Source organism: Schistocerca piceifrons, chromosome 1 (assembly GCF_021461385.2).
Source record: "Schistocerca piceifrons isolate TAMUIC-IGC-003096 chromosome 1, iqSchPice1.1, whole genome shotgun sequence".
Lineage (NCBI taxonomy): Eukaryota > Metazoa > Arthropoda > Insecta > Orthoptera > Acrididae > Schistocerca > Schistocerca piceifrons.
This window is the reverse complement of record NC_060138.1, coordinates 387,723,813-387,743,267: the sequence shown is the minus strand read 5'-3', so window position 1 is coordinate 387,743,267 and position 19,455 is coordinate 387,723,813. Positions and strand designations below refer to the sequence as shown.

Below are 19,455 nucleotides of genomic sequence, written 5' to 3'. Positions count from 1 at the left end.
TCTCTCTCTCTCTCTGTATAAATAAAAAAAAATCCATCTACTTTTTTGAATACCATCTGACTGTGATACAGAGTACCAACCCAGACAGGGCATCTCTAAACTATATTACTTCCAAATGTCAACACACTTAACAGTAAGTAACAAAGCCAACACTAAAGCACAGACACATACACGGACTGCTATGGGGGGTGGAGTGTTGACGTCGTTCTGTTGTAAACACACACATAGGTCAATTACACTATTTTGTGTCTCGGTTTCCCGCAGAGCCCCATTGTCTTGGGTGGGTTCAGAGTTGCCCAGGATGAGTTCAGGGTAGCATCTGAAAGGTGGATCCACCTGCATTAGGTACAAGATATTGTCCATGATGGATCAGCAATGTGCTACATCTGATCCACCATGTGCTATGTACAGGATTATTGCATAGGGTGGAGTATGGGCCGGATCCTTCTGTGCAAAGTCTGGGATAAAGGTAGGACTGGATCAGTCTGCAAAAAATCCGATGTAATTTTCAGGGTGGATCCATCTCCTAGATCATCTGGGACAAAGTTTAATGTTGAGTCACCGACATATGATCTAGGTCAGCATATAGAAACAGTTCCACCTCAATAGTTGCCGAGGTAGGATGGGGTCTCCCTCGAAAACTGACACACAAAATAGCCCAATGACCTGCACGCGCGCGCGCGCGCTTGTGTGTGTGTGTGTGTGTGTGTTTACAACAAAATAAAGTCAAAACTTTATGCCCACGGCAATCCATGTATGTGCATATATTTTCGTGTTAGCTTTGGCACCCAGTGTTATGTATGTTAACATTTGAAAGTAATATAGTTACTAGACAACCTGGCTGGGTTGCTAATGTTACCAGTAAGAGCATATACACATGTGTATATTTACATATACAGGCTGATTATAATTAAAGTCAAACTTTCAAAACGCTGTAGAAATAACACCACTGGTCAGAATGACGTCAAATTGCAATGGAATATTATCGGAGAAGGGGGAGAACGTATGGCAGAAGAAAAAAATAGTGTGAAAATCGATCAGCAGATGGCGCTGTATGTGTCAGAATACGTAAATGAAAACACCTGTCATGCGCACGACCCATTGAAGTTCGTATGAACACGTCGCGTACACGGCTCTTCCTCCTTTCGTGTCTGCGACGTTCGCCATGACTGTCTCAATGCAGGATCGCGCTCTGCTTGTAAAGCTGTGTTACAAAAATGATGCCTGTCACACGTCGCTCTGCAGAAGTTCCGAACACTAAAATGTTTGAAAAAAGACTTTGGTCCGATGACTGCCGTGGGTCTGGAGAAAATGATTCGGAAATTCGAAAAGACGTGCTCTTTTGGTGTGCAACCGGGTACAGGGTGGAAACGAATTGATTCGACGTCAGTGGAAGCAGTGGCCACCCGCCACAGCAATGCAGGAGGAGACGAGTGGTGGTGTGCAAACGTGTAGGGCACGGGGAATTGCCCTAACATCGGACATACGCGTGAGCACGGTGCGTAAAATCCTACGAAACATCCTTCTTTGCTATCCATTCAAAATTACCCATGTGCACGAGTTGCTTCCTGTTGACCTGCCGGAAACAGAGACATTCGCTTTAAAATTTCTTGCTAACGTGGAAGTGGACAATGATTGGTCGTGGATTTTGTGGACAGACGAAGCAGACCTCCATCTGACAGGATATGTCGGAAAATCCACACGCAAATCCTGAAAAGGTCACTGTGTGGTACGGGCTTAGGGCACCATTTATCAAAAGGCCATAGTTTTTCGAAGAGACAGGAGCTTCCGGTCCAGTTACCTGTACCATCATTGGTAAGAACTACGAGTGTCTTTTGCACAACCACGTCACTCCAGCTCGCTAACAGCGTGGATGTGCATTGCAAATCCAGTTAAGCTGCTGCTGAAGCGCCATTTCGGAAATACTAGAATTATCAGCCGCCAGTTCCCTACAGCCTGGCCGTCCCGATCACCTGAACTTTGTCTCTGTGACTTCTGGCTGTGGGGCTATCTGAAAGACGTTGTGCTCAGTGTTCCAATTGCAGAATTAGCTGCATTGAGGGCACGCATTGCGCAACACATTTTGAACGTGACAACGGAAATACTTCGATCAGTTGTGGAAGATGCTGTTTCTCGATTTCAGATTGTTTCAGAGAACGGTGGACAGCATACTGAAAATGTATTACGCCAGTCACATGGAAATTAATGATCCGATTTGATTTTGATTGATACTTTTTATGCGGTTTTCGGCCTCAGGACGATTAAAAATAGATGTGGTTGATGCTTATTATGCTGCTTTTGGCCTCAGGGCAATTAAAAACCGATGTGAGTGATGCTTTTTTATGCGGTTTTTGGCCTTAGGACAATTAAAAAGCGATTTTTCCCATCCGATGTGATACGACCTTGTCTCGATGGATGAGCTTACGTAACTAACTGTACACCCATGCACACTGAGTAGTACAGTTTGTTTAAAGTGAAACATACACCTTAGGCATTGTTGTATGGTTCATTTGTCACTTGTAGTCGACCACTATTAAATTATGATGTTTACAGCGTCGTCTATTGCTACATTTTGTAACTTTTTGTTTTTCTTCTGTCATAAGTTTTCCCCCTTCTCCGATAGTATTCCGTTGCAATTTGACGCCATTCTGACCAGTGGTGTTATTCCTACAGCGGTTTGAAAGTTTAACTATAATCACCCTGTAGAATGCGGAAAAATACGGAAAAATGGGAAATATGGAAAAAATGAAAAAGTAGAAAGTGATAAAAAAATATCAAACTGTGGTGCAGTCCAGATACGACGTTGTCATACATGATATCTGTTTTTACCTATTGGAAATACTGAAATTTGTGACGTAAGCAGTAGGTGAAAGTGCCTGCAGATGTCATGGATATTCTCCTAGAAAGCTACAAGTTTATACCAAATAAGAGAACTGTTAGAATCACAGCACTATCTGCTAAAAGAAAAAAGAGAGAGAGAGATTGGGAGATCTGTGCCAGAGGGTAGGAGAGCTGTAGACTCCTTGAAAAAAATTGAGTTTGTTATTCATACAAAGAGAGGGAGAGATAAGAGATACGATATCACACATACACTTGGGAATAAGAAAGAATTATACAGACGGAGTAATCGGTAGAGAGGGGCTGTAAGTCCTAATTGTAAGGACTAGATATAAGAGATGGACTGACAATACGTATCCTTTAATAGTGGAAAGACGGTGCATTCTAGAGAGACAGGGCGAAAAGAAGCACTTGTCATACTCCCCCTAGTCCTTTGTGTGTGAGTATACAGTGAGCCTTTGTTTTCTTTTATTTAGACTCTATATGCTGTGGTATTCTCTCCCATTACATGAGAACTGCAAGTCATTTATTTGGAATCATAGTGGAAATGAGTGTACGGCATTGTGGGCCGGGAGTCTCCCATTCGGGGAATCATGAAAGTATTTAATGCAGTGTGAAGTGATGTGATTCCATGAACAAAAAGCAATACATATGGACCACATATTGAGGCTACTACAAGCTATACCTCGAGAAGGCAGCTCATCACAGGTAGCATACACTTTAACTACATGACTTGGCTAACATTTTATACTGCTCCTCGGAGTCTGTCTAATTTTTCAAACCGTTTAACTTGCTTTTAACCATTTTTTTTCAATTGTTCTCTCCAGCAGCATCGAGAGTGAACGCCTGTGGAAGAGGCAGACGGCCAGAGATATGGTCAGCACAATTACTGCAATATCTCGTCGCTGCTGTGAGGAACGTTACGTCTGTCACAGCTGAATTGCCAGGGTAGCCCCATAGTGCCGGCCGCTGTGGCCGAGCGGTTCTAGGCGCTTCAGTCCGGAACCGCGCTGCGGCTGCGGTCGCAGGTTCGAATCCTGCCTCGGGCATGGATGTGTCTGATATCCTTAGGTTAGTTAGGTTTAAGTAGTTCTAAGTCTAGGGGACTGATGACCTCAGATGTTAAATCCCATAGTGCTCAGAGCCATTTGAACCATTTAGCCCCATAGCTCCTTCTGCCAGTCGGGGACAGAAACTACCAAACAGGGATACTGACAGTCGTATTATGGACTATCTCTGGTTTGAATACTATGTTGTTCTGCTTGGAGACTATTTATCTGGTATAAGTAAATTAAATTTCTAAATCATTATGGGGCGTATATGCATTACATAAATTTAATTTTTACAAAGCAACAAAGCATTTGCTAATGGCAGAACGGGTGGGATAACTGTCTGTTCGTCAGCCACTTTACGGGGGTCGGATACAGCTACAGAATCAACCCTGGGAAACATATTTTACTATTTACGGTTACTACGACTGGCAAAACGCGATACTAGTTATGGTTATCCAACGGAGAGGACCAACTGTTTTGCTGATAACAATACAGATGCCTAATAGAGGACTAAATTCAGCAGATGCATATTATTACCTACTAAAATTTTCTGTAGTCCTACTATCATTCTGTAATTTTGTCTATTTGCAAGTAATGTGAGCGCAATCATGATTTCTTTTCCTGTTATGGTTCCTAAAATTAAAATACATGCTGTGGAAGACTTTTAACGGAATATTCGATAATGGTAGGATGAAATACCATTCCTTGATACTTTCTTTAAAAATGGCAATCGGGATCGATAATAGATTATAAAACTACGCACTGTATGCCTATAATCTTAATTATTTAACGTGGAAATCCATTACGCAAACAGAGATACAGACAGCTGTTTTCTAGAGTACCTATTGGTGGAATTCAATATTGCTCTTCTCAATAACTGGTTGCTCGTCTTCGTCAGCTACGTTACAGGAATTGGCTACTTCCCGTAGAACCAAGGTAGGGAAACAGGCTTTATTTTTATGCTCTCGCAATTATGACTGACAGAAACGTTGCCTTCGTAGAGGTGTTGCTAGTTTAATGTTCTAACACTGCAACAGACAACTGTGTATGTGGAAATGTATTACTGTGTCACCATGTTTAGAATTTTTGTGATGTGTTACACAAAAAGATACATAATTTGCTACAAAGCCCGAGACACTTACAGGGCTAGAAACGTATATTGCCCAGAAATTACCTGACTCACTTTTTTCAGAACTATGTTGTAGTTCTTACATAGAAGCCTATTTTACTGCCAGTCGAACGTTTACGTATGTATGTGTCCAGACTGGACAACGAAACACATACATTGCCGCTAATTCCGCAAATATGTCACAGATTCTTCCGTCATTTAATACTCGTCCAAACTCTAGATCGCGGTATGGTTGTAATTTGGTCACATGATCAAGAATATCTAACCAAAGCTTTACAGCTCATACATACTTCGTCTGGTACTGCTCGCAAAAACAGAGCTATGGAAGAAAACTGTTGTCTATATGACTCATAATTTCTCTTATTTACGCGATGTGTAGGTTGGCTATGAATGCAAGTTCTGTATAAATTTCACGGAAAGAACATCACGCTATATGAGTTCACATCATTGTCAAATGTTAATAGAATCTGACTGTAAAAATTTACTTTTACGATGTGGTGAAAGCGGTATTACAAAGGGAACGGGGTGACCATAACGTTTTATTATTTTATTTCTGACACTGTTTTTTCTTCCTAGGCAACAGGACTGCATAAAACATTATAGAAATCAACGTCTGGACACGTCTAATGATGCAGGGATCATAGTTCACCTCTTGAAAATAAACAAAACATACATTTGCGATCTCATCATGGTGGGAAGGTTGTCAACAAGATACAACTTACTGTTGTTTATCACAGCTAATGTCTCAAACCATTTCCTTTTCAGCACAGTAAACTTAATAAATGCCTCCTTACAGGAACACTCAGATACCGTTAATAGTATGACATATATATATATATATATATATATATATATATATATATATATATATATATGTGTGTGTGTGTGTGTGTGTGTGTGTTACAGATGCCTGCATTTTTTATGCATGTCTGCTACATGTCTTTGGCAGGCGATCCATTGGCACTTTATCAAGCACCCGCTTCCGATGATTACAAATGCCACCAGTGCGGGGACACAACTCAGCTCTGTTTCGTTTACTGGTCGCTGAGCAGCCAGCCTTTGTGTTGTTTCCGCTGGGCATGGATGTGGTAGAGAAAGAAATTCGACTATTTCAGCGAGCGACACACAGGGCGGAGAATCTCTGCTGCGTATGAAGATTTTCCGTAGTAACTTGAATCAATGAGGTGGCATTTTACGCACGTTATTACTCTCCTGGTCAGGTAGCTACATATACGTAAGGAGAGGTGTTGGGCGGTCGTGACCTAGCCAGTATTCCATGGCTGGCTGGAGGCTCACAGCAATGGAAGCAGTGAGCTCAGATGTCGAGGCGCCAAAGGCGGTGTCCGGGATGGAGGCGAGTGGCAATGGTGTCGGACGCAGCCGGCTGATGTAGTGTTGGGTAGACATATGGAGTCTCTTGTTTGTGACCCCAGAGTCAGCTGCTGCGGCAGCTCTGGAGGAGTCGCTGGCTGCAACTCCTGCAGAAATGTTTGTGGTCCAATTCCTTGTTCTTAATTATCCGGTTTTGTATTAAGCACGTCTTTGGAATGTTGTTGAGTGAGAGTCGATGAAATTGTTAATCGCTTTGGCTAATAGACAGACAACGCGTGAGCGCTGCAGCTCGCTATGGCCGCGTTTTATCGTATCACAGCAGAAATTTTGTGATCTCTGTGAGCCAATGACTTGGTATGCGAAAATAGTTTACTTTTACTGCACTGTGGCCGGCGAGTACGTTTACGTATACTTCAGTTTATTTTCGTATGCGTATTTACCAGGCTACTTGTGTCATTGCACACTAATATTGTAAGAGTTTATTTCGTGTTACAAGTCTTTTTATCGTAGCTGGGAGAACGCGCAGATTTCGCCCACCGTTAGTGTGTTTGTAGCCAAAGTTTTCTCGATACGGTCAGTATCGTTCACGTGTTGGAGGAATATAGCTATTTCATATCATTGCACCATAGCTGCCCACGTTTGAAGGAAACTCCTGGCTAATCTTACCAATGCGATGGATACAGAAGGATTGGTAGCGCTCCTACTCTGATTTTTTTTGTAGTTATTTACGGCTCTTCCAGTGTCGTCCAAAACTCGCTAATACAGCAATAGTTCATAGCGTCTTGAAGTACGTTCCATGTCTTTTTATTCTTCCCGGGATCTCTGGCTCACTAAGATTGACGCCGCCCATACATAAGCGCTAGTTTCGAAAGCAGGATAGTTGGGGGAGCTTGATTCTGATTGCTCCAGGGAGAAAGGGGGTAGGTGATGACACTTACGTGCAAAGGAGGCCACAGATTTCCGCATAGACGCTGGCATGTTGTGTCCAGTTTGCCGCTACCACCATGGGTGGGAGGCTCCTCGATGAATGTTTGATATGGTAGCAGTGTCTTTTGCTTCAGCAACAAGGACAGCTTCATTGGAGAGAATTACATCTAAAATAATGCAAATTTCTCACTCACTGTTAGGTTGGCGTAGTATGTAATACTCCACGAATCGGCATTTGAAGTGCGCTCTTCTCTCTGCAGATGACTTATTTTTCGCTGAGGGGTTGGGGGGGGGGTGGAGGGGGGAGTATGGGAGTATGTTGGTCAGCTCTATAGGTACCTATTTTTGTAGCAGTGTGCTAATTCTTACGTAAACATAAGATGTGTCTGGTTGGGAACTGGTAAAGCTTAGCATTAACTTAACGTGACACCGTTATTTCACATAATGCACTCGTCTTAACACATAAACTATGACACCACAAACTCTTACCAATATGCGAAAATATTCCTTTTAACACATACAGTATGACATCACAACAAACTATTAATGTACTAATGATAAATAACTCAGATGGTTTTGGGATGCTGCACTGTGATTTGCTAAAAGCATCATGACGTCGACATGATGTAACACGATATGACACGATATTGATGTGATGTTTTGACACAATGTGACGTGATGTGATGTGATGCGACGTTGACGTGACGTTGAAAGCAGTGAGATGAAACTCACGTAACATGCCAAATACACAAAATTGTGGAAAATACATAAATTTGTGGAATGTATGAAAAAATGGAAAATAAGAAAAATGTAAAGAACATGAAAAAACTCGTAAGATTGTGGATAATATGGAAAAATACGAAACATGAGAGAACTTACATGTCTGCCGGAGTGAGGTCTCTGATGGTGCCTCGAGCGACGAAAATTGTGTAATATTACATTTACTTTGCTATTAACAAATTCCCTTATCCTAGACCTCTAGTTACTCAACTAAATGTAATTACAATAACATTAATTTGTTATGAACAAATTACCACATTCTGATCCTATCCCTGTGGTGCACAGCTCCGTAATGAACCCATCTACTCAAAATGCATGAAGCCATCCACTCAAAATGCTCTAGTTATAAATGCAGAAGACGGAAGAGAGGGGAGGGATGAAGATGAGCTTGATCAATTCCCCAGAGGGAGGGGAGTGGGAGGTGACCTTGAATATATATAACACAATTGTGTACCCTGACACTGGAAGTCCTTATCAGTGACCTTGAGACAAGATCATTTTCTGAGCTCGTATCTGCACTGATAATTTACTGAAGCAGACTACTAATGAGATTCGTGCATCTGCCTACACTACGTACTGAGCTACTGTCGATTTCGTTTGTATCTGATAAATGTTTTGGACCTAACAATGCTCGGAGCTTTTCTAATATTAGGCGATATTTTTTTAATTTTTTTATTTTATTTTTTTATTTTTTATGAGAACTGCATCATATTGCTTTAGGAAACTGACATTCGAGCACTGACCTTCAAATGCTACAAGTATGAAAAAGATCGAAGAGGGCCCATCGGTTAGCGGCCCTTTTGAGTAAATTCAGTATTAGCGACACCATCAATGACAAAAGTTCCTGCAGTGGTACAAACACTTTTATTCATCTCCACACAGCCGGTCGTGGTGGCCGAGCGGTTCTAGGCGCTACAGTCTGGAACCGGGCGACCGTTACGGTCGCAGGTTCGACTCTTGCCTCGGGTATGGATGTGTGTGATGTCCTTAGGTTAGTTAGGTTTAAATAGTTCAAAGTTCTAGGGGACTGATGACCTCAAAAGTTAAGTCCCATAGTGCTCAGAGCCATCTCCACACAGCTGGACGTGTCATAATAAGGAAATTCCCGTCTTCATGGATACGGTTTTCAAAGAGTCAGTGACGTGGGCGAGAGATTGTAAATGAATAACATGGCGATCTTTTAGCGACACATGGCACGTCGACGGTAATTTCATACAACGGCTGTTTCTTGGGACTGGAGCTGAGACAAACCCGTTAAGTTCAAACACAACGAAGAAGACACACGTAATGTCAGCCATAGGTCTCGTGTAAAATTGACCTTACGAGGCAAACATGTTCTTCTGTCGTTCCTGTGCGAGGATCTTCCCTACAAGACCAACTGGGTTGCCAAACTTGAGAGGAGCTAGTGCAGGAGATTCTTTGGAACCAACTACCGAAGAAAGTGGAACAGTTTTTGTGGTAGAAGTATGGAGCCAATCTAACCGAACATTGTTACAGAAGAGACATGTCATGTGGCCGTCTCTGTGAAGCGTGAGTCTCTGTTTCTGACGCTAGGTCCGTGCGCCAATGAGGTCACTGTCGTCGCAGGAAATCAGCTTCTAGTATTCAGGTACACTCTCTGTACGTGGCAACTTTTTTCGACCCACGGTCACAATATCGCTGTTGATCTTGCCGACAGGCTCGACCCATGTTCTTTGACCCAGATAATTTCTGTGAACACTATCTGGTTAATGTGGGCGTTTGCCCTATCACAGGAACCGTTGGGAAACATTAATCCCACGACCGTATTTTATTCGATTATTTTAAATAGCAAAGACGGTCACAGTCGGTCGAAGTAATCGACGAGGCATGGCAATTTAATTCGTCTCAGGAGGAAATCGATAGGAGGATACCACTTCATTTTCACAGAGTTAAAGAAAATAGTTGAGGAAATGCCTCCTGAGTCTCTGTACTACGTGCTTTTCAAGAAAACAAGATACGCCTTTTGTGGGCAAATGAAAAAGTAAAGGAGCAAACAGAGCCTGACTCTGCAAATATGTTTTGCTGGAGTGACGAGCCACCACCTCTTAGATTTCGCCACCACGAGAACGCACTCGCGCACTCTGTGTGTGTGTGTGCGTGTGTGTGTGTGTGTGTGTGTGTGTGTGTGTGTGTGTGCACGCGCGCCTCCAATTTCAACTGTACAACTATTGTGTTACAGTGTTATTGTTGTTGTTGTCTTCACTCCGAAGACTGGTTTGATGCATCTCTCCACGTTGCTCTATATCCTGCGCAAGCCTTTCCATCTCCGAATAGCTACTGTAACGCACACCTATTTGAATCTGTTTACTGTATTCATCGCTTGCTTTCCCTCTGCAATTTTTACCAACGTCACTTCATTCCAATACAAAATTTATGTATTATTCTTGAAGAATCATGTCTGCCAGGATCGCTAGAAATTATTTTTATTACTACGACTGTTTTCGACAGATCTACGCTGTCATCATCAAATCGTGTAACATTATTAGTTGTACGTGCTTGTCACACTGTGATGTCAAATAAAATGTGGCGAGGAACATCAGCACTTCACAAATAACATAACACATAATTAAAACATACGACATGTTGTGCTGATGTCCCAGCAATTCTATTCAGTACCTCCTCATTAGTTACACGATTTAACGATCTAATCTTTAGCATATTTCGGTGGCATAGAGTATTTTACTTTTCTTGTAGGCGATATCTATCTTCTATCTAATTATAAATGCTTTCATAGACTTACATTTGTCCTCTAGCCATTGTTTAGACGTATGTATTCCCTTTCGCCTGCTTCATTTGATGCATTTTTATATTTTCTCCTTTCATCAGTTAAATTTAATACCTCCTGTAATATCCAAGTATTTCTACTAGGCTTTGCTTTCTACCTATTTCATTATCTGTGCCTTCACCATTTCATCTCGCAAAGCTACCTATGTGTCTTCTACTGTATTCATGTCTACCGTTTCAGTCAATCGTTGCCTAACACTCCCACTGAAACTCTCAGCAACCTCTGGTTGTTTCAAATATCCAAGTTTCATTTCCTTAACTTTTTACTTTTTTTGCAAAGTCTACAGTTTTAATCTACAGTTAATGACCAATAAATTATTGTCAAAGTCCACAACTGCCCCTGGAAATGTCTTATAGTTTAAAATCTATTCCGGAATCTCTGTCTTACCATTTTATAATCAAGCTGTAACCTTCCACGGTCTCCAGATCTCTTCCACTTCATGATTCTTAAACCAAGTGTTAGCGATGATTAAACTATTCTCTGTGCAAAATTCTGCTAGTTGGCTTCCTCTTTCATTCCTTTCCTCCAGCCTATATATCCCTACTATTTTTCCGTCTCTTCCTCGTCCTACTACCGAATTTCAGTCACCCATCACAATTAAGTTTTCGTTCTTTCAACTTCTTCATCAGTTCTGGAGCTAGTTGACATATAAACCTATACTGCTGTAGTGGGCCGTGACTTTCTGCCTATCTTTACTGCGATAATACGTTCACTGTGCAGCTCACAGTGGCTTACCCGCATTCTTATTTTCTTATTCAGTATTAGACTTACTCCTGAATTACCTCTATTTGATTCTGTATTTATAATCCTTTACTAACCTGGCCTGAGGTCCTCCTCATCCTGCCACTAAACTTCATCAGTCTCCATTGTACCTAACTTAAATCTATCCATTTCCCTTCTCAGATTTACTGAGCTATCTACCCGATTAAGGGCTCTAACATTCACGCTGCGATCCGTAGAATGCCTGTTTTGTTTTTCTTAGTGCCGATATCCACCTGCATAGTCCCCGCCAGGAGATTCCAACGCGGGACTATTTTACCGCAGTAATACTTTACCCAAGAAGATGCCATCCCAAGAAGATGCCATCATCATTTCACCATACAGTAGAGCAGTAGGTCCCCGGGAACAGTAACGGCTTTAGTTTTCCCTTGCTTTCAGCCGGTTTAGTACCGGCACAGTAATGCCATTTTGGCTGATGTTACAAGGCCAGATCAGTCAATAATCCAGATTGTTGCCCCTGCAACTATTGAAGGGGCTGCTTCCCCTGTTTAGGAATCACATGTTAGTATGGCCTCTCCACAGATACCCCTACGTTGTGGGTACACCTACGGTACGGCTGTCTGTATCGTTGTGGCGCGCAAGCCACCCCACTTCGGCAACGTGTATGGTAATGGGACAGGTATTACAATACGTAACAAAACTTTACTGATTATGATCGGAACGATCATAGGGTCAGCTGGGTGTGAGTTCTCCTTTTATTTTTGGTTCTTACAAAAAGTAATCCAGTCTTAAAATAACATAATCTGAAACCACAATGTACATCTTCTGCCGGTCTAAAGATCGGAGAAAAGGAACCGGATGAACATGTTTTAATAAAATTTACATTCAACAAGACAGGTGGTATATTGTGACATTCATATTATACATACAGACCCAAATGCAGGTTCGCGATATTCTACAGCTCGGTGCTAAATAGAATATTTCAGTGAAAGTGGAAACTGTGTTTATGGCTGCGGAACACTGAAACCATTCTCTTCGCCTTATTATGACAGATGATAGACTCGGTGCTCTGGTTGCTGCCATTCCAGCAAAAGTTACTACTGTTGCAGACGCAATGTATGAAAAATGCTTTAACGCTACTGGTTAAAGGGAAATTATTGCGCTGCGTTTCTGCAAGTTTTAAACTGACAATACCAGCAGTTTAACAGTTAATAAATAACCCTAAACGTCCTATAATTCAAATAGCTACCTAAATTGATACATCCTTTTCTAAAGCAAGGAGTAAAAATAGTTCGTTTATGGTTTCAACCATTAACTATTATACAACATTCAATTAAACATGTTTCTTTTTTACATCATTCTATTCTGTTGCGTTCTTCCCGTAGCAATATATTGATACTGGGAGACCAGATGAGCCAATTTCTTTCACATGTGTGTGAATCTTTTTTTTATTTCTTGGTTCTTTCAAACAAACAAAAAGTAATCCAGACTTAAAATAACATAATTTGAAACCACAATGTATATCTTCTGCTGGTTTAAAGATCGGAGAATAGGTAGTGGATGAACATGTTACAATGAAATTTACATTCAATGGGACAGATGGCATATTGTGACACTCATGTTATACATACAGACCTTAACACAGGTTCACGATATTCTACAGCTCCGGTCCCACAAAGTTTCCTTGCGCAAAACACAGGCTAACATTACATACGCTACTGAAAAATGAGTGTCTCAACGTTTTGAAAGACTTAAAATAAAACTACATTAATTTAAAGAAGGCGCGTAAGCACAGGCCGTACAGACTAAAGGTTAAACCCATATCTACGGTGTAATTTCCTTAGGTGTAATTCTTTATCATGCTTTTTTATATAGTTTTCAATTATAATTATTAAGATGAGACACAAACAAGCTGTAGCAAACGCACTACTCCAGATCTAACAGCTAGATTGTTGTTGCCAAGAATTAAGAATTATACACTGCGTGAAAAATGACTGTTGTAACCTACGATACCAAACGCTAACTTCAAGACAAAGCGACTGTGAGGGCATGAACGACAAGAGGCAAACGTAAGCTTGAATGACATACGTATTTTGTGGCTCGTTCTGCGAACACTATTAGATACGCTATCTCTCTCACGACCGTTTCCTTTTATCCGCTTGTAACGGTTCAGTCACCAATGAATAATGTTCGCATCAGTAGCCTAAGTGCCTTTTCAAACACGGTTCGTGTATACGTCATCCGAACAATAACAGAAAAAAATCGCAAGCAGCGGACACTGACCCTACAACACAGCCCAAAAGACTGCCGACAGCTAACGCAGAGCTTTTACAAGGTAACATATCCAAACGGCGCACATTAGCAGATGGACAGATTAGTTTACTGGGAAGTCACTCTACTGATGTTTCATCCACATCACATTAGATTTACGTAACAATTTGACACATACAGATATTACGGTCAAAATTGTGTATCTCCTATTGTATAATAATCGAAGACAATATCGATAAGAATAAAGAAAATCGTACCAATTTGAAATAATTAATTTTTCAACTTTTTAAAGCAATGATCTTAATAATAAAAATTATTTTTTGTATTAATGTTCCATATCTAGCACATTTTACGGCAGCAAAAATGAAGTATATCGACGAAAAAATAAAATTGTAATATCTACAGGATGAGTGATTTGCCTTTACGGGTGAACCTCATAAAAGACTGATTAATGCAAAACACTAGTGAAGAACATTTCTCTCATCTATACTTACGGGATGTTTCTGTTTGCGTGGAATAATCTGAATTTGGAAACTATATAGTAACAAAAAGGGGAAATATTAAATTCACTAAATATTTGCATACAATAAAGTATGATCATGATAAGCTAAGGCTGTCAGATGCCACTACTCTTAATGGTAATACCAAGACGGTTACACAGAAACGAAGGAAGATTAGGGTTTAACGTTCCATGCAAGATGAAATCGTTTCGGCGAAGCAAAATATCGAACTGGACAACGACTGGAGAAGAAATCTTAAATTACCTAAAGCATTTTAGGGACACTATGGAACACAGCTCATCTCGGATTCGAGTCCATCTTCTTCGTCAAAGCGCTACGTCGTTCGGCACGTAGGACACATAATATGCACAAAGGACAAAAATAAACAAAATATAAAAAACAGCTTATTGCCTTCCGCCTACATATGATCGATAATGTAACCGAAAACTTATGTTAAACTCCTCGTGCTTCTGCTAGGATCTTACATTTACGCCTTCGCAGCTATGTGATCATTTCTGTTGAAGTCTTACACACGTTTTCAGCTTTTTCAGAGAAGCATAATTTATCGTACACTGGGGAGCATTTAAGAGACAGAGATCCGTTGGTCGATGAAAGCGAGTATATTCCCTTAGTTTGGATTGTGGCTAGGAGCACAGCATAATCAATACTTTTTCATCCAGTGAGCGTTGTTTCTGCAAAAAAAGTATATTTCAATTTTTATATGATATAAACTTATTTAAATTAAATGCAGTTTTACGAACTCCCCGACGTGGAGCGCCACAAACCCAATCAACAACAACAATTTAACTTTGTATAATGCTGGTTTCAGACAATGGATTTCTGATTACAATAAGCAATGCTCATGATTACAAAATCATTTATAATATCTAGGAGTAGCAAAAATAGATTATACGAGCAGCCTACTGCAGTTGGCATATACGCTCCTGAAGAAGAATTGGGCGGCAGACAATCTCTAGAATTCATCAGGTAATTTTATAGAGTAGTATTTTCTAAAGGAACTTGTCTGAAGTGTAGCCTCGCACCGAAAACGTGAAGGATAAACAGTTCAGACAAGAAGAGAAGAGACGCTTCAGAAATGTGGTGCCACAGAAGAATAATGTAGGCTGGATGAGTAGATCTGATAACTAATGAAGAGGTACTGAAGCGAATCTGCGACAAAATAAATTTATGGCACAACTTGACTGAAACAACGGATCATTCAAGAAACATCCTGAAGCGCCAGAGAATCGTCAGGTTGATAATGAAGAGCGCGTCTGGGAAGGTGGGCGGGAGGGGGGGGGGGTAGGGTTAGAGTAGAAACTGTGGAAGAAGACCAAACCTTGATTACAGTACGTAAGTTCAAGTGATGGATGTTGGTTGCAGACATGAAGAGATTTGTACAGTATAGAGTGACGTGGGGATCGGAATCAAGCGAGCTTTCGGACTGAAGATCACAACAACAAGAGTAGTACATCAAGTTAGGAGTACTCACCACAGGTAGACTATGAGTTCACAAAAAGCCTAAATATATTGGGAATAATAGCTTGAGTTTCACGTTCTGCGCAGAACAAACGACATCCAACAACCGTTCCTGTATTAACAAAATACACAGAATGTTTGATTTGCCATATCAATGAATTTTAAGAAAAGATAATGATAATTAATTTTAAAGGCTCAAGCTTTTATTTGTGTGTGTGTGTGTGTGTGTGTGTGTGTGTGTGTGTGTGTGTGTGTGTGTGTATGTATGTGTGTGTGTACGTGTAAATTCCTAAGAGACCAAACTGCTGAAGTTATCAGTCCTTCGACTTACACACTACTTAAACTAACCCATGCTAATAACAACACACAAACACTCATGCCCGCGGGAGTACTCGAACCTCTGGCGAGAGGAGCCGCGCAATCCGTGACACGGCGCCTCAAACCGGGCGGCCACTCCGCGCGGCCAAGCTTTTATTTATACTCCGCGGTTGGTATGAAACGCACTCTTTCGAAGGAATGTTGCTTTACTAATTCCTCAAAACCAGTGTGTTCTGGAGGACAGAATCATAATCCCGCGACATAAGGAGCAAGCAGCAAATAAAATGTGCAAGTAACTGATCGCGTTGCAAACACAAACTGGCGCGACACGGTGTTGTGTAACCGTTGTCGCGGAGGTCACGAGCAACCTTGGTTGCGTGACTTTATGGCAAGGCCACTACATTCAGCCGAGGTGAATGGTCCCTTCTTCATAGAGAGCCAGAGGAGACGCCTTACTGAGCGCTTTTACGCGCAGGAGGCTGCAGCGTAAATGGACCGCGGTTTCACTGACGTGGTGGGGCATTAATATCAAAAATAATAAACGAAGTTTAAGGCTTCTAAGAGACACACACAGAAACGATTGCGTGTTACATATGGCAATTTGCCATATATTTGTGAGTGAGTGTGTGTGTGTGTGTGTGTATGTGTGTTCATTCACGTAATGCGCTTACCAAAAACTGTAAAGAGAATTACCTTCTACAATACACAAAACTGAACTCTATGGCCAACAGAAATTATCCACATACTGTTTCTCTCTTTTTTGCTGGACACGTTGATTGTGCACTCCATCTCTATGAAATAACTGTTGGTGTATTATGTAATCCCCTTCGTTACGCATTACTGAAACATCCCTTGATAAGCTTTGTACATCTTCCATTCTTTTGCCAATGCACTCACGTAAACGTTGTATCGTCCTTTTATCACCGTTGTATATCTTTCATAATCAAACGCGTGTGATTACTGTAGTCGCACTAGTGTAATAATGAATTATATTCCCCATTTTTTGCGGGTCTTGTTGCTTGATTTTAACTTTAAGTACTGAAGACATGACACACAGTAAAATAGAAAGCTACGCTTCATGGGGTAAGGAAATCTTAGACTCCTTAGATTCCGAACAATACACGTCTTATGGCACTTAGGGTTCTCAGTACGCCATACCGACAATCGAGATAGCGATAAGAGCAGAATACTCGAGGTTTTCATGTAAGACATAAAGAAATGTCCCCCACAGATGAAACTATTAAAATCCCGGCAATCAGCTGCCGAAGTATTTACAACAAGTGCCAGAGTATTAAGTAATTCTAACAAGTAATGCAGCCTACCTAACAGTAAGTGTAGAGAGCTAGTTGAAACTTGAAATTGGCAGCAGTGAGAGTTTTGGGTAAACCTAGGAGTGTAGCGAAATAAATATTTAATGGGAATGAAGGTTGTGTAAAGGTCGCAGTGGGTAAGAAACTCAGATTCAATGAGGCAGAAACTGAAGCCTATGCGAGATCGTTTCGGATAAGACTCTGTACCAAGGATGGGTACAACATTGTAACTGGGGCCTTCAAGCGACCATTAAACTCACCCCAAGGAGTAACTGAAACCTAAGGTGCAATCCGCTTGCTGCTACAAATGTACCCCAATAATATTGTCGTCATTGAATGTTTGTGTGAAATCCTAGGGGACTTAACTGTTAAGGTCATCAGTCCCTAAGCTTACACACTACTTAACCTAAATTATCCTAAGGACAAACACACACACCCATGCCCGAGGGAGGACTCGAACCTCCGCCGGGATCAGCCGCACAGTCCATGACTGCAGCGCCTTAGACCGCTCGGCTTATCGGGCGCGGCTCGTCACTGAAGGTTGCTTAATTATCCAAGAATCCATTGAGATAGTTACAGTTTTGTAAATGCTGGGCATGAGAAAACATCCTGCGGAACAATACCAAATGCCTTTCCTGAAAACTACTTAGACTAGATTTTTCGAAAGCTCACTCACGACGGAATTGAAATCTAACTGCAAGTAAGAGGAGACCTAACGTCTTCAAGGATGTCTACATTGAAACTAGTATCAGTGTTCATGAATCAGTTGTACATAGTAACAAAGATTACCAAAGTATAAAGGGCAACCAAAAACAAGGGAAAACACACACATAAAAAAGTTTTGCCTCACCCCAATTCCCAGTACTCCTGAAGATAGACGTTGGCTGTGGATACTATATCACAGACACAGTCCCTTTGACTGTTTACAGATGTCACTAAAACCGCTCAAAAACGAAAACAACCATGCATGAGCAGCTCCTTTTAGACGGAGGGGTCCGACAGCCGATCAGTTCCAGTCATTCCTCCAGGAAGGAGGTACACAGTTCGTGTTGTCTGTAGTTCAACCATGCCTAGATGGTCAATACCGCGGTTCGATCGCGTCTGCGTTGTTACTTTGTGCCAGGAAGGGCTCTCAACAAGGGAAGTATCCAGGCTTCTCAGAGTGAACCAAAGCGATGTTGTTCGGACATGGAGGAGATACAGAGATAAGAACTGCCGATAACATGCCTCGCTCAGCTCGCCCAAGGGTTACTACTGCAATGGATGACCGCTACCTACGGATTATGGATCGTAGGAGCCCTGACAGCAACGCCACCATGTTGAATAACGCTTTACATGCAGCCACAAGACGTCGTGTTACAACTCAAACCGTGCGCAATAGGCCGCATGGTGAGCAACTTTACCTCCGACGTCCATGGCGAGGTCATATTTGCAACCACGACACCATACAGCGCGGTACACATGAGCCCAACAACATGCCGAATGGACCGCTCAGGATTGGCATCACGCTCTCTTCACCGATGAGTGTCGCATATGCCTTCAACCAGACAATCGTCAGAGATGTGTTTGGAGGCAACCCGGTCAGGCTGAACGCCTTAGACACAAAGTCCAACGAGTGCAGAAGGGTGGAGGTTCCCTGGTGTTTTGGGGTGGCATTATGTGGGTTCGACGTACGCCGCTGGTGGTCATGGAAGCCGCCGTAACGGCTGTACGATACGTGAATGCCATCCTCCGACCGATGGTGCAACCATATCAGCAGCATACTGGCGAGGCATTCTTCATGGACGCCAATTCGCGCCCCCATCGTGCACATCTTGTGAATGACTTCCTTCAGGATAACGACATTGCTCGACTAGAGTGGCCAGCATGTTTTCTAGACATGAACTCTATCGAACATGCCTGGGATAGATTGAAAAGGGCGCTACTGGGTATTAGAGGCACGGGTATGTATGGCATTCTGGACAACCACCTCTGAAGGTCTCGCCGTATGGTG

The 19,455-nt window shown here is 41.8% G+C and overlaps 1 protein-coding gene across 2 annotated transcripts in view; it reads left to right on the top strand.

The window, feature by feature from the left end:
- LOC124788118 overlaps positions 1-19,455 on the top strand; it is a 436,861-nt gene that overhangs the window by 45,863 nt on the left and 371,543 nt on the right. The window lies entirely within an intron of this gene.